General features: G+C 47.4%; 1 pseudogene; it reads left to right on the forward strand.

Moving 5' to 3' along the window:
- Positions 1 to 380: 380 nt before the first annotated feature.
- Positions 381 to 12,026, forward strand: LOC123490251 (annotated as a pseudogene).
- The last annotated feature ends 311 nt before the right edge of the window (positions 12,027 to 12,337 follow it).

The raw sequence follows: 12,337 nt of genomic DNA on the forward strand, positions 1-12,337 counted from the left end.
CAACAACTAATCAACGCCGCCCGCTCTGTTCCCTGGATTACTCAGCATCACTCTTGAATTTGTAAATAAACACTCACCTTCGTTTCAACTTACCTTGTCCTGGTCTGCTTCTGGGTTCTGGCTTTGTAACTCGTGATACCGCTGGGTTGGGTTGAATCACGAGGCGAGGTGTGTGTGTGTGTGTGTGTGTGTGTGTGTGTGTTTGGGGCTCAGGGAGGAAAGGCCTAGTCATGGGGCAGTGTGTGTGTGTGTGTGTGTGTGTGTCTGTGTGTATGTGTGTAGTGTGTGTGTGTGTGTGTGTGTGTGTGTGTGTGTGTGTGTGTGTGTGTGTGTGTGTGTGTGTGTGAGTGCAGTAGACTATATGAGAGAGAAGAGGCCAATGGGCCGCCCCTAGGGGGTGATCAGTTGGACTGAGACAGAGGAACAGCATGCACTATAACAGGTAGGAGACAGCAACAGGTAGGAAACAGCAACAGGTAGGAAACAGCAACAGGTAGGAAACAGCAACAGGAAGGAGACAGCAACAGGTAGGAAACAGCAACAGGAAGGAGACAGCAACAGGAAGGAGACAGCAACAGGTTACTTCATTAATTTATTGATTTATTATCATTGATTTAGTATTATTTATATATTTGTTTGTATATTTGTTTCTAATTTATATTTAATCACAGGTAGAATACAGCAACAGGTTTAATAAGGAATTATCATTTAATTACTATTTATATTCATATTTATTTATTGGTCTATATATATTGGTTATTTATTGCTTCATTATCTGGTATTACATGGGAGAACAACAAGTCACTGGTTTTATTTATAGCAGGCTACAAATATTGTGGATTGAGTGGATTGAGTTTATGGGTGAAGTGCTTTGGAGATGCTCCTTTGTCAGAGCACTGGACCTTATCTTCATTCTGTGAAACATTATTGAGAGAACGTTAACTGGGAATCTTATAAGCGGTGGGATAAACAGTTGCACAACAAAAGCTCACATCCGACTTGCCGTTCTTAGTCGGTGGGGAGAGATGTGTCTGTCGCACCACCACCCACAGAATCAAGAAAGAGCTATCACTCTGTCAGTCCTTTCTGTTATCTTGTTGCTTTTTTTACGTGATCAAGGAGGGATTTTATGCGATTGGGTTTTCGGTGCCTGTGCAAACAGGGTCCTTGCAAATCCTAGGAACACTTTTGATATTTGTTTTAGAAAGTAGAACTTGTTTGTTTTCTTTGGCTTGATAAGTTATTCGGAGGGAAGGGAATTATTGGGAATCATGAAGGGAATTATAACAAAGAGAATAGTTAATTTCAGAGATAACAGAGATTTTGCTGCAGCTGGCAGCAACATTAGAAAACATCTCCAATCCTTTGTGTGATCTGATGAGTGTGGAGTCTAGGCTGAGCTGGGCTTGTGTCTCTGAAATTAACCATTCTCTTTGTTGGAGTGTGGAGTCTAGGCTGAGCTGGGTTGGGCTTGGCACTCAAAATGGACCAGCCTTTGTTTCAACTCTCTAACTGTCTGTATCCCTCTGTGCTCTTCTCTGTCTCTCTCACTTTCTCTCTCTCTCTCTGCTCTTCTCTCTCTAAGGGGCTTTATTGGAATTGAAAACATATGTTTACATTGCCAAAACAAGTCAAATATACAGTCACAAATTAACAGTTAACATTACACACACAAATGAATAAAGACTACCTTTTTTTTTCCTTCTCAAAATGAATAAAGACTCTCTACTTTCTCTCCACTCCATCTCCAGTATGTGTTGGCTGGGTCTCCTGGTGGTGGTGGTGACCTTGACCTCCGGACCCTGGCACAGTTTCCCAGAGAATGTGTCACCCCAGAGGCTACGGAGTGGCCAGTGCTGCCCCTCTCCCACTGGAGCCCTGGATGACCAGTGTGGTTCTGCCACAGGGAGGGGTCATGTGTGTGTCTATAGCTGCCGACAGCCACGCCACGGCCCCCAGTACCCACATGATGGCCGGGGCCGACCGGGAGCGCTGGCCGTTAAGTTCTTTAACCGGACGTGCCGGTGTAACGGGAACTTCGCGGGTATAACTGTGGACGGTGCCGACACGGACTCACCGGACCTAACTGTGATCAGAGGATATCCGTAGGTAAGAGAAAGGCAGCTTTATTTATCCTGCACCTATTGGATTTACTCTCTTTCCTGCTTCTTTTCAAATATATGCATCCATGTATTTCTTTATCAGGGACCATCTACAGTTTCTAACATACAGTATTTGATGCATCCCTCTCTTTCCCTCCTTTTCTCCCTTCTCCCTCTCTTCTCCCTCCCTCCTCCCTCCCTCCCTCCCTCCCTCCCTCCCCAGTCAGGAGGAATGTGATGCAGATGAGTTCAGCAGAGAAGCAGGCGTTTGTGAACTCTCTGGACCAGGCCAAGAGGACCGTCCACCCTGACCTGGTCATCTGCACACGACGGTAACCAGTCTGCCGGTGCTGTGATCCTGTCTCAATGATCGGAGATTGATTGCTTCGCCCGAGTTAGTCTGCTTGGGTTGGAACCAAATAACTGATACTTCATTACCACTCATCTATTTAAATCTAATCTTATTCGTCACATGCTTCGTAAAACATCAGTTGTAGTTGAAGTGCTTCCTTACGGGCCCTTCCCAACAATTCAGAGAGAAAGAAGATCGAGAAATAATAGAATAAGTAATAAAACAAATCTACACAATTGTCTGGAGGCTAGAGGTTAGAGAATTTGGAGTTTAGAGATTAGAGATTTGGAGCCTAGAGGTTAGAGAGTGGAGTTTGGAGGATTGGAGGATTGGAGGCTAGAGTTTAGAGAATTGGAGACTAGAGGTTAGAGTTGGAGTTTGGAGGATTGGAGGATTGGAGGCTAGAGTTTAGAGAATTGGAGACTAGAGGTTAGAGAATTGGAGTTTGGAGGATTGGAGGATTGGAGGCTAGAGTTTAGAGAATTGGAGACTAGAGGTTAGAGAATTGGAGTTTGGAGGATTGGAGGATTGGAGGCTAGAGTTTAGAGAATTGGAGACTAGAGGTTAGAGAATTGGAGTTTGGAGGATTGGAGGATTGGAGGCTAGAGTTTAGAGGTGGAGTTTGGAGGATTGGAGGATTGGAGGCTAGAGTTTAGAGAATTGGAGTTTGGAGGATTGGAGGATTGGAGGCTAGAGGTTAGAGAATTGGAGTTTGGAGGATTGGAGGATTGGAGGCTAGAGTTTAGAGAATTGGAGTTTGGAGGATTGGAGGATTGGAGGCTAGAGGTTAGAGTGGAGTTTGGAGGATTGGAGGATTGGAGGCTAGAGTTTAGAGAATTGGAGACTAGAGGTTAGAGAATTGGAGTTTGGAGGATTGGAGGATTGGAGGCTAGAGTTTAGAGAATTGGAGACTAGAGGTTAGAGAATTGGAGTTTGGAGGATTGGAGGATTGGAGGCTAGAGTTTAGAGAATTGGAGACTAGAGGTTAGAGAATTGGAGTTTGGAGGATTGGAGGATTGGAGGCTAGAGTTTGAGAGAATTGGAGACTAGAGGTTAGAGAATTGGAGTTTGGAGGATTGGAGGATTGGAGGCTAGAGTTTAGAGAATTGGAGTTTGGAGGATTGGAGGATTGGAGGCTAGAGTTTAGAGAATTGGAGTTTGGAGGATTGGAGGATTGGAGGCTAGAGGTTAGAGAATTGGAGTTTGGAGGATTGGAGGATTGGAGGCTAGAGTTTAGAGAATTGGAGTTTGGAGGATTGGAGGATTGGAGGCTAGAGTTTAGAGAATTGGAGTTTGGAGGATTGGAGGATTGAGGCTAGAGATTAGAGATTTGGAGTTTGGAGGATTGGAGGATTGGAGGCTAGAGATTAGAGATTTGGAGGCTAGAGGTTAGAGAATTGGAGGCTAGAGTTCAGAGAATTGGATTGGAGCTTGGTTGTGCATTAAACTCCGCTGTGCCACATTATCATTGAGAAAACCTCATCTCTCTCCAGTTACCAGGAGGTGTATGGTCCGGATGGTAACACCCCTCAGTTTGAGAACATCACCATCTATAACTACTTTGTGTGGACACACTACTACTCTGTCAGCAAAACCTACATGGGGGGCGGGAGCAGGCTGGCTTTTGGGGGTGTGGACTTTTCTCATGAGGGACCGGGATTTGTCACCTGGCACAGGTTCCACCTGCTGCAGCTGGAGAGAGATATGCAGGTGAGTGAGAAAGGAGGTATGGAGGGCATGTGTGAGAGAGGGGGTATGGAGTGCAGTGTGTGTGTGTGTGTGTGTGTGTGTGTGTGATAGAGAGAGAGAGAGAGAGAGAGAGAGAGAGAGAGAGAGAGAGAGAGAGAGAGAGAGAGAGTAGAGAGGAGAGAGAAAGTGTGTATGTGTGTGTGTTTGTGTGTGTATTCAAGTATCCAGCCAAGCAGGGGTTATAAACTGTAAAATTGATCCTTACCATATATGTCTTCTCTATCCCATCTCTCCATCTCTCCATCCCTCTCCATCTCTCCATCCTCTCCATCCTCCCATCTCTCCATCCCTCCATCTCTCCATCCTCTCCATCCTCTCCATCCTCTCCATCCCTCTCCATCTCTCCATTCTCTCCATCCTCTCCATCTCTCCATCTCTCCATCCTCTCCATCTCTCCATCTCTCCATCCTCTCCATCCTCTCCATCCTCTCCATCCCATCCCTCTCCATCTCTCCATCTCTCCATCTCTCCATCCTCTCCATCTCTCCATCTCTCCATCTCTCCATCTCTCCATCCTCTCCAGGACATGTTAGGTGACGCCACCTTGCCCTCCCCTACTGGAACTTTGCCATTGGCGGCAGTGAGTGTGACGTGTGTACTGACGACCTCCTGGGAGCCAGGTCTGCCTTCGATATGAACAGCCTCAGCCCCAACTCTGTCTTCTCCCAGTGGAGGGTGATCTGTGAGAGTGGAGGACTACGACACTCTGGGAACCATCTGTAACAGTGAGCATGATATGTCCTAACACCTTGTAAACACTACGACACTCTGGGAACCATCTGTAACAGTGAGCATGATATGTCCTAACACCTTGTAGACACTACGACACTCTCGGAACCATCTGTAACAGTGAGCATGATATGTCCTAACACCTTGTAGACACTACGACACTCTGGGAACCATCTGTAACAGTGAGCATGATATGTCCTAACACCTTGTAGACACTACGACACTCTGGGAACCATCTGTAACAGTGAGCATGATATGTCCTAACACCTTGTAGACACTACAACACTCTGGGAACCATCTGTAACAGTGAGCATGATATGTCCTAACACCTTGTAAACACTACAACACTCTGGGAACCATCTGTACAGTGAGCATGATATGTCCTAACACCTTGTAGACACTACAACACTCTGGGAACCATCTGTAACAGTGAGCATGATATGTCCTAACACCTTGTAGACACTACGACACTCTGGGAACCATCTGTAACAGTGAGCATGATATGTCCTAACACCTTGTAAACACTACAACACTCTGGGAACCATCTGTAACAGTGAGCATGATATGTCCTAACACCTTGTAGACACTACAACACTCTGGGAACCATCTGTAACAGTGAGCATGATATGTCCTAACACCTTGTAGACACTACAACACTCTGGGAACCATCTGTAACAGTGAGCATGATATGTCCTAACACCTTGTAAACACTACAACACTCTGGGAACCATCTGTAACAGTGAGCATGATATGTCCTAACACCTTGTAGACACTACGACACTCTGGGAACCATCTGTAACAGTGAGCATGATATGTCCTAACACCTTGTAAACACTACGACACTCTGGGAACCATCTGTAACAGTGAGCATGATATGTCCTAACACCTTGTAAACACTACAACACTCTGGGAACCATCTGTAACAGTGATGACAACCAGAGTATTATTACTAACCCTGTGCTATGGAGACCGAGCATGCTTTTAGTCCAGTACTAGGGTTGATCTGGGGCAGAGAAACTGACAGTTACTAACCCAAGACTGATCTGGGGCAGGGAAAGTGACAGTAACTAACCCAAGACTGATCTGGGGCAGGGAAAGTGACAGTAACTAACCCAAGACTGATCTGGGGCAGGGAAAGTGACAGTAACTAACCCAAGACTGATCTGTGCAGGGAAGTGACAGTGAACTAACCCAAGACTGATCTGGGGCAGAGAAACTGACAGTAACTAACCCAAGACTGATCTGGGGCAGGGAAAGTGACATTAACTAACCCAAGACTGATCTGGGGCAGGGAAAGTGACAGTAACTAACCCAAGACTGATCTGGCGCAGGGAAAGTGACAGTAACTAACCCAAGACTGATGTGGGGCAGAGAAACTGACAGTTACTAACCCAAGACTGATCTGGGGCAGGGAAAGTGACAGTAACTAACCCAAGACTGATCTGGGGCAGGGAAAGTGACAGTAACTAACCCAAGACTGATCTGGGGCAGGGAAAGTGACAGTAACTAACCCAAGACTGATCTGGGGCAGGGAAAGTGACAGTAACTAACCCAAGACTGATCTGGGGCAGGGAAAGTCGACAGTAACTAACCCAAGACTGATCTGGTGCAGGGAAGTGACAGTAACTAACCCAAGACTGATCTGGGGCAGAGAAACTGACAGTAACTAACCCAAGACTGATCTGGGGCAGGGAAAGTGACATTAACTAACCCAAGACTGATCTGGGGCAGGGAAAGTGACAGTAACTAACCCAAGACTGATGTGGGGCAGAGAAACAGACAGTTACTAACCCAAGACTGATCTGGGGCAGGGAAAGTGACAGTAACTAACCCAAGACTGATCTGGGGCAGGGAAAGTGACAGTAACTAACCCAAGACTGATCTGGGGCAGGGAAAGTGACAGTAACTAACCCAAGACTGATCTGGGGCAGGGAAAGTGACATTAACTAACCCAAGACTGATCTGGCGCAGGGAAAGTGACAGTAACTAACCCAAGACTGATCTGGGGCAGAGAAACTGACAGTTACTAACCCAAGACTGATCTGGGGCAGGGAAAGTGACAGTAACTAACCCAAGACTGATCTGGGGCAGGAAAGTGACAGTAACTAACCCAAGACTGATCTGGGGCAGGGAAAGTGACAGTAACTAACCCAAGACTGATCTGGGGCAGGGAAAGTGACAGTAACTAACCCAAGACTGATCTGGGGCAGGGAAAGTGACAGTAACTAACCCAAGACTGATCTGGGGCAGGGAAAGTGACAGTAACTAACCCAAGACTGATCTGGGGCAGGAAAGTGACAGTAACTAACCCAAGACTGATCTGGGGCAGGGAAAGTGACAGTAACTAACCCAAGACTGATCTGGGGCAGGGAAAGTGACAGTAACACTAACCCAAGACTGATCTGGGGCAGGGAAAGTGACAGTAACTAACCCAAGACTGTGCCACTCTGGATAGTGGGAACCATCTGTAACAGTGATTTTGGTTGGACCTGAGAATTAGTACTGGCTAGTGATTTCTCTGGGCTTTGGAAGGAATTATAACTAACACACAATGAACAAAAGGGTCCTGAAGGTCTGAAGTAAGGAATCAGTATTATAATATGCTTTCACATGACTCCAGATTAGGAGATTAGTCTGGTTGGTATGCATAATCTGGGCCAGATTACAACACTCACTTCCTCTACTTTGTCTCAGTAAATGTCCTACAATTTCCTAGGGATTCAAAATTGCATCAATTGGGAGAATTGAGTCAGAATTGTGACCTGACAGAACATGAGAGGAGTGAGGGTGTGTGACCTGACAGAACATGAGAGGAGTGAGGGTGTGTGACCTGACAGAACATGAGAGGAGTGAGGGTGTGTGACCTGACAGAACATATGAGAGGAGTGAGGGTGTGTGACCTGACAGAACATGAGAGGAGTGAGGGTGTGTGACCTGACAGAACATGGTTTACTTATTATGGTGTGATTTCCTAATATGGGCATTATTAGGCTTAGGAGGAAGAAGTCTGCCAGTCTATTGGTTCTCTTTGATCAAGAGGAATTACACTCAAATAGACAGAACACAGCTATGCAGTAGCTCCTCGTGTGTGTGTGTGTGTGTTTGAGAGAGAGAGAGAGAGAGAGAGAGAGAGAGAGAGAGAGGAAGAGAGAGACAGAGAGATTTTCCTGACCTGTGACCACATGACCTAACCAGGGGGAAAACTCTGAAACGATTCCTCCATTCCTTGCCTCCCCTCTCAAAGCTCATTGGAGGAAAGGATCCAATCAAGGTCCTTCCCCTTCGAGCCCGTCCTCCAGTGAGCTTTGAGAGGGAGGTGAGGACTGATGAAGGAGAGGGTTTAACAGCTAGCTAAAGCTACGTTTTCAGACAGAGCCAAGGAGTTTGGCTTTGCCCAAGGAAAAACACCCTATTCCATTTATAGTGCACTACTTAGACCAGAACCCCTTTATAGTGCACTACTTTAGACCAGAGCCCCTTTATAGTGCACTACTTTAGACCAGAGCCCCTTTATAGTGCACTACTTTTGACCAGAACCCCTTTATAGTGCACTACTTTAGACCAGAGCCCCTTTATAGTGCACTACTTTAGACCAGAGCCCCTTTATAGTGCACTACTTTAGACCAGAGCCCCTTTATAGTGCACTACTTTAGACCAGAGCCCCCTTTATAGTGCACTACTTTAGACCAGAGCCCCTTTATAGTGCACTACTTTAGACCAGAGCCCCTTTATAGTGCACTACTTTAGACCAGAGCCCCTTTATAGTGCACTACTTTAGACCAGAGCCCCTTTATAGTGCACTACTTTAGACCAGAGCCCCTTTATAGTGCACTACTTTAGACCAGAGCCCCTTTATAGTGCACTACTTTTGTCAACACTATGTAGGGAATAGGGTGCCATTTGAGATGCATCCATAGTAAATGTGGACGTTGACCAGTTGATCTGTGATCCCTAAGTTTAGAGACCAATACTTTTTGACATGTGAACCCTCTGTGCCCTATAGATTCAGAGACGTGTGACCCCCTAAACCCTAACCTATGACCCCTATAGATTCAGATACCTGTGACCCCTAAACCCTAACCTATGACCCCTATAGATTCAGATACCTGTGACCCCTAAACCCTAACCTATGACCCCTATAGATTCAGATACCTGTGACCCCTAAACCCTAACCTATGACCCCTATAGATTCAGATACCTGTGACCCCTAAACCCTAACCTATGACCCTATAGATTCAGATACCTGTGACCCCTAAACCCTAACCTATGACCCCTATAGATTCAGATACCTGTGACCCCTAAACCCTAACCTATTACCCCTATAGATTCAGAGACGTGTGACCCCTAAACCCTAACCTATGACCCCTATAGATTCAGATACCTGTGACCCTAAACCCTAACCTATGACCCCTATAGATTCAGAGACGTAGTGACCCCTAAACCCTAACCTATGACCCCTATAGATTCAGAGACGTGTGACCCCTAAACCCCTAACCTATGACCCCTATAGATTCAGAGACCTCTGACCCCTAAACCCCTAACCTATGACCCCTATAGATTCAGATACCTCTGACCCCTACCCCTAACCTATGACCCTATAGATTCAGATACCTGTGACCCCTAACCCCTAACCTATGACCCTATAGATTCAGAGACCTGTGACCCCTAACCTATGACCCCTATAGATTCAGAGACCTGTGACCCCTAACCCCTAACCTATGACCCTATAGATTCAGAGACCTGTGACCCCTAACCCCAACCTATGACCCTATAGATTCAGAGACCAGTCCCATCAGGAGGAACCCAGCAGGTAACGTGGGCGCGTCCCATGGTGCAGAGGCTGCCTGAACCCCAGGATGTAGTGGACTGTCTGGACCTCAAAACCTTCGATACCCCCTTACTATTCCACCTCTTCAGAGAGCTTCAGGAACACCGTAGAGGGTGAGGATATAATAGATCCCATTTAGCAGACACTTTTATCCAAAGCGACTTACAGTTATGCGTGCATACATTTTTCTCTCCTCCTCCTCCCTCTCCTCCCTCTCTCTCCTCCCCTTCTCCTCCCTCCCTCTCTCCTCCCCCTCTCTCTCCTCCTCCTCTCCTCTCCTCCCTCTCTCCTCCCCCTCTCTCTCCTCCTCCTCTCCTCCCTCTCTTTCCTCCCCCTTCTCCTCTCCTCTCCTCCCCTTCTCCTCCCTCCCTCTCTCTCCTTCCCCTCTCTCTCCTCCTCTCCTCTCCTCCCTCTCTTTCCTCCTCCTCTCCTGCCTCTCTCTCCTCCCCTTCACCTCCCCCTCTCTCTCCTCCTCCCCTCCTCCCCTTCTCCTCCCCATCTCTCTCCTCCTCCTCTCCTCCCCCCGCTCTCTCTCCGCTCCTCCCCCTCTCCCCTCTCCCCCTCTCTCCCCCCTCTCTCTCCTCTCCTATCTCCTCCGCTCCTCCCCTCTCTCTCCGCTCCTCCCCTCTCTCTCCTCTCCTCTCCTCTCCTCCCTCCAGGCTACAGTGCCCCTCAGGGTGGCTATGACCCAGTGGTACGCAGCCTCCATAACCTTGGCTCACCTGTTCCTCAACGGGACAGGAGGGCAGACACACCTGTCCCCCAACGACCCTATCTTTGTCCTGCTCCACACCTTCACTGATGCCATCTTTGATGAGTGGCTGAGCCGACACGCCCCAGGTACAATATGTCACACCTGCAACCAATCACAGAACACAAACAATTAATTCAAACAGACCAATGGGAAAGCATCTGCAGACACACAGCTGTCAGCTCTAACCTAACGTTCATGTGGTCCCCCAGGTGAGGCAGTGATCCGGAGGGAGAACGCTCCTATAGGTCACAACAGACAGTTCAACATGGTTCCCTTCTGGCCACCCGTCACCAACGCTGAGATGTTCCTCACAGCCCCCGAGAACCTGGGATACACCTACGAGGTCACATGGCCCAGTGAGTCACACACACAGAGAACCTGGGATACACCTACGAGGTCACACGGCCCAGTGAGTCACACACACACAGAGAACCTGGGATACACCCTACGAGGTCACATGGCCCAGTGAGTCACACACACACACAGAACCTGGGATACACCTACGAGGTCACATGGCCCAGTGAGTCACACACACACACAGAACCTGGGATACCTACGAGGTCACATGGCCCAGTGAGTCACACACACACACAGAGAACCTGGGATACACCTACGAGGTCGCACGGCCCAGTGAGTCATCCACAGATACTGTATGACCTTTGAACTCTACGGTTATCTTCCAAATAGCACTCCTATTCCTACATAGTGCACTACTTTTAACCAGAGTCCAGGGAATAGTGGCCTTTTGGGGACGTAACTGTAGTCTGACAGTTAACTGTAATACTGATAACTCTAGTGCAGGGGCTAGAGCAAAAGCCTACACTCCCAGCTGAGAGGAGGGTCAGGCTATCCACCCTGTGTGGGTCTACATAATGTAGATAACTGTTAATTGTGTTATTATTTATGGGGGTAGATCAGCTTTAATATTGCAGATAGATTGTGGGTTCCATCAATATAATTGTATGCATCATTTCAATCCCCTATATATATATATATATATATATATGTTTTTATTTTATTTTATTTATCAAACTGGTGCTTTGCTCTCTTACCCCGCAGCTCGCCCCTACACCCTGTCCGAGATCATCACCATAGCGATCGTCGCCGTGGTGCTGGTGGCGGCGGTGGTGTCCGGCGTCATCGCGTGTGCCATGCGTGCCCGCTCGGCTGAGGGACTAGAGCCGTTGCTAGGGGAGACCTTCCGTCGCTACTCTGAGGATGACAGACGGAAGGACAAGAAGAGCCAGTCTGTAGTGTAGATACCAAGGGGTACGTCTCAAACGGCACCCTGTCCCCTTTACAGTGCACTACTTTTGACCAGAACCCTATTGGTGCCATTCCCTATATAGTGCACTACTTTACCCTACGGTCCCTGGTCAAAAGTAGTGCACTATATTGAGGATAGGGTGCTATTTGAGATGCAGCCTAGACCAAGCCCTACCAGTGCCTAAACCATAACCCTATCTATAGTTTTTATTCCTTCTTCTAATAAAGTTGTACTGATTTTGAAAACCTGTGGCTGAGTGTTTTCATAATATTCCAATAGCCTTTGGCCCGTATCCACAAAGCGTCTCACCAGAGTATAAGACTCGGAGAGTTTTGTGGATACGGGCCTGATTAGTAACCTGATCAGGCACCTTTTATCCCCATACTGTAGTTAGTGGTTCCTTCATAACAGTGTCCGGGGCGCCCTCATGTGGAGAATATACTGTACTGCGCTTCGCGGCGCCACTCGTCTACATCCAAGGCACTCCGTTAACATGCTTTGTGTGACGGTAACGCATGGGGGGCTATGGAAAATGTTTTTTCAAATGAAAATAGGC

This window comes from Coregonus clupeaformis, unplaced genomic scaffold (assembly GCF_020615455.1).
Source record: "Coregonus clupeaformis isolate EN_2021a unplaced genomic scaffold, ASM2061545v1 scaf3570, whole genome shotgun sequence".
NCBI lineage: Eukaryota > Metazoa > Chordata > Actinopteri > Salmoniformes > Salmonidae > Coregonus > Coregonus clupeaformis.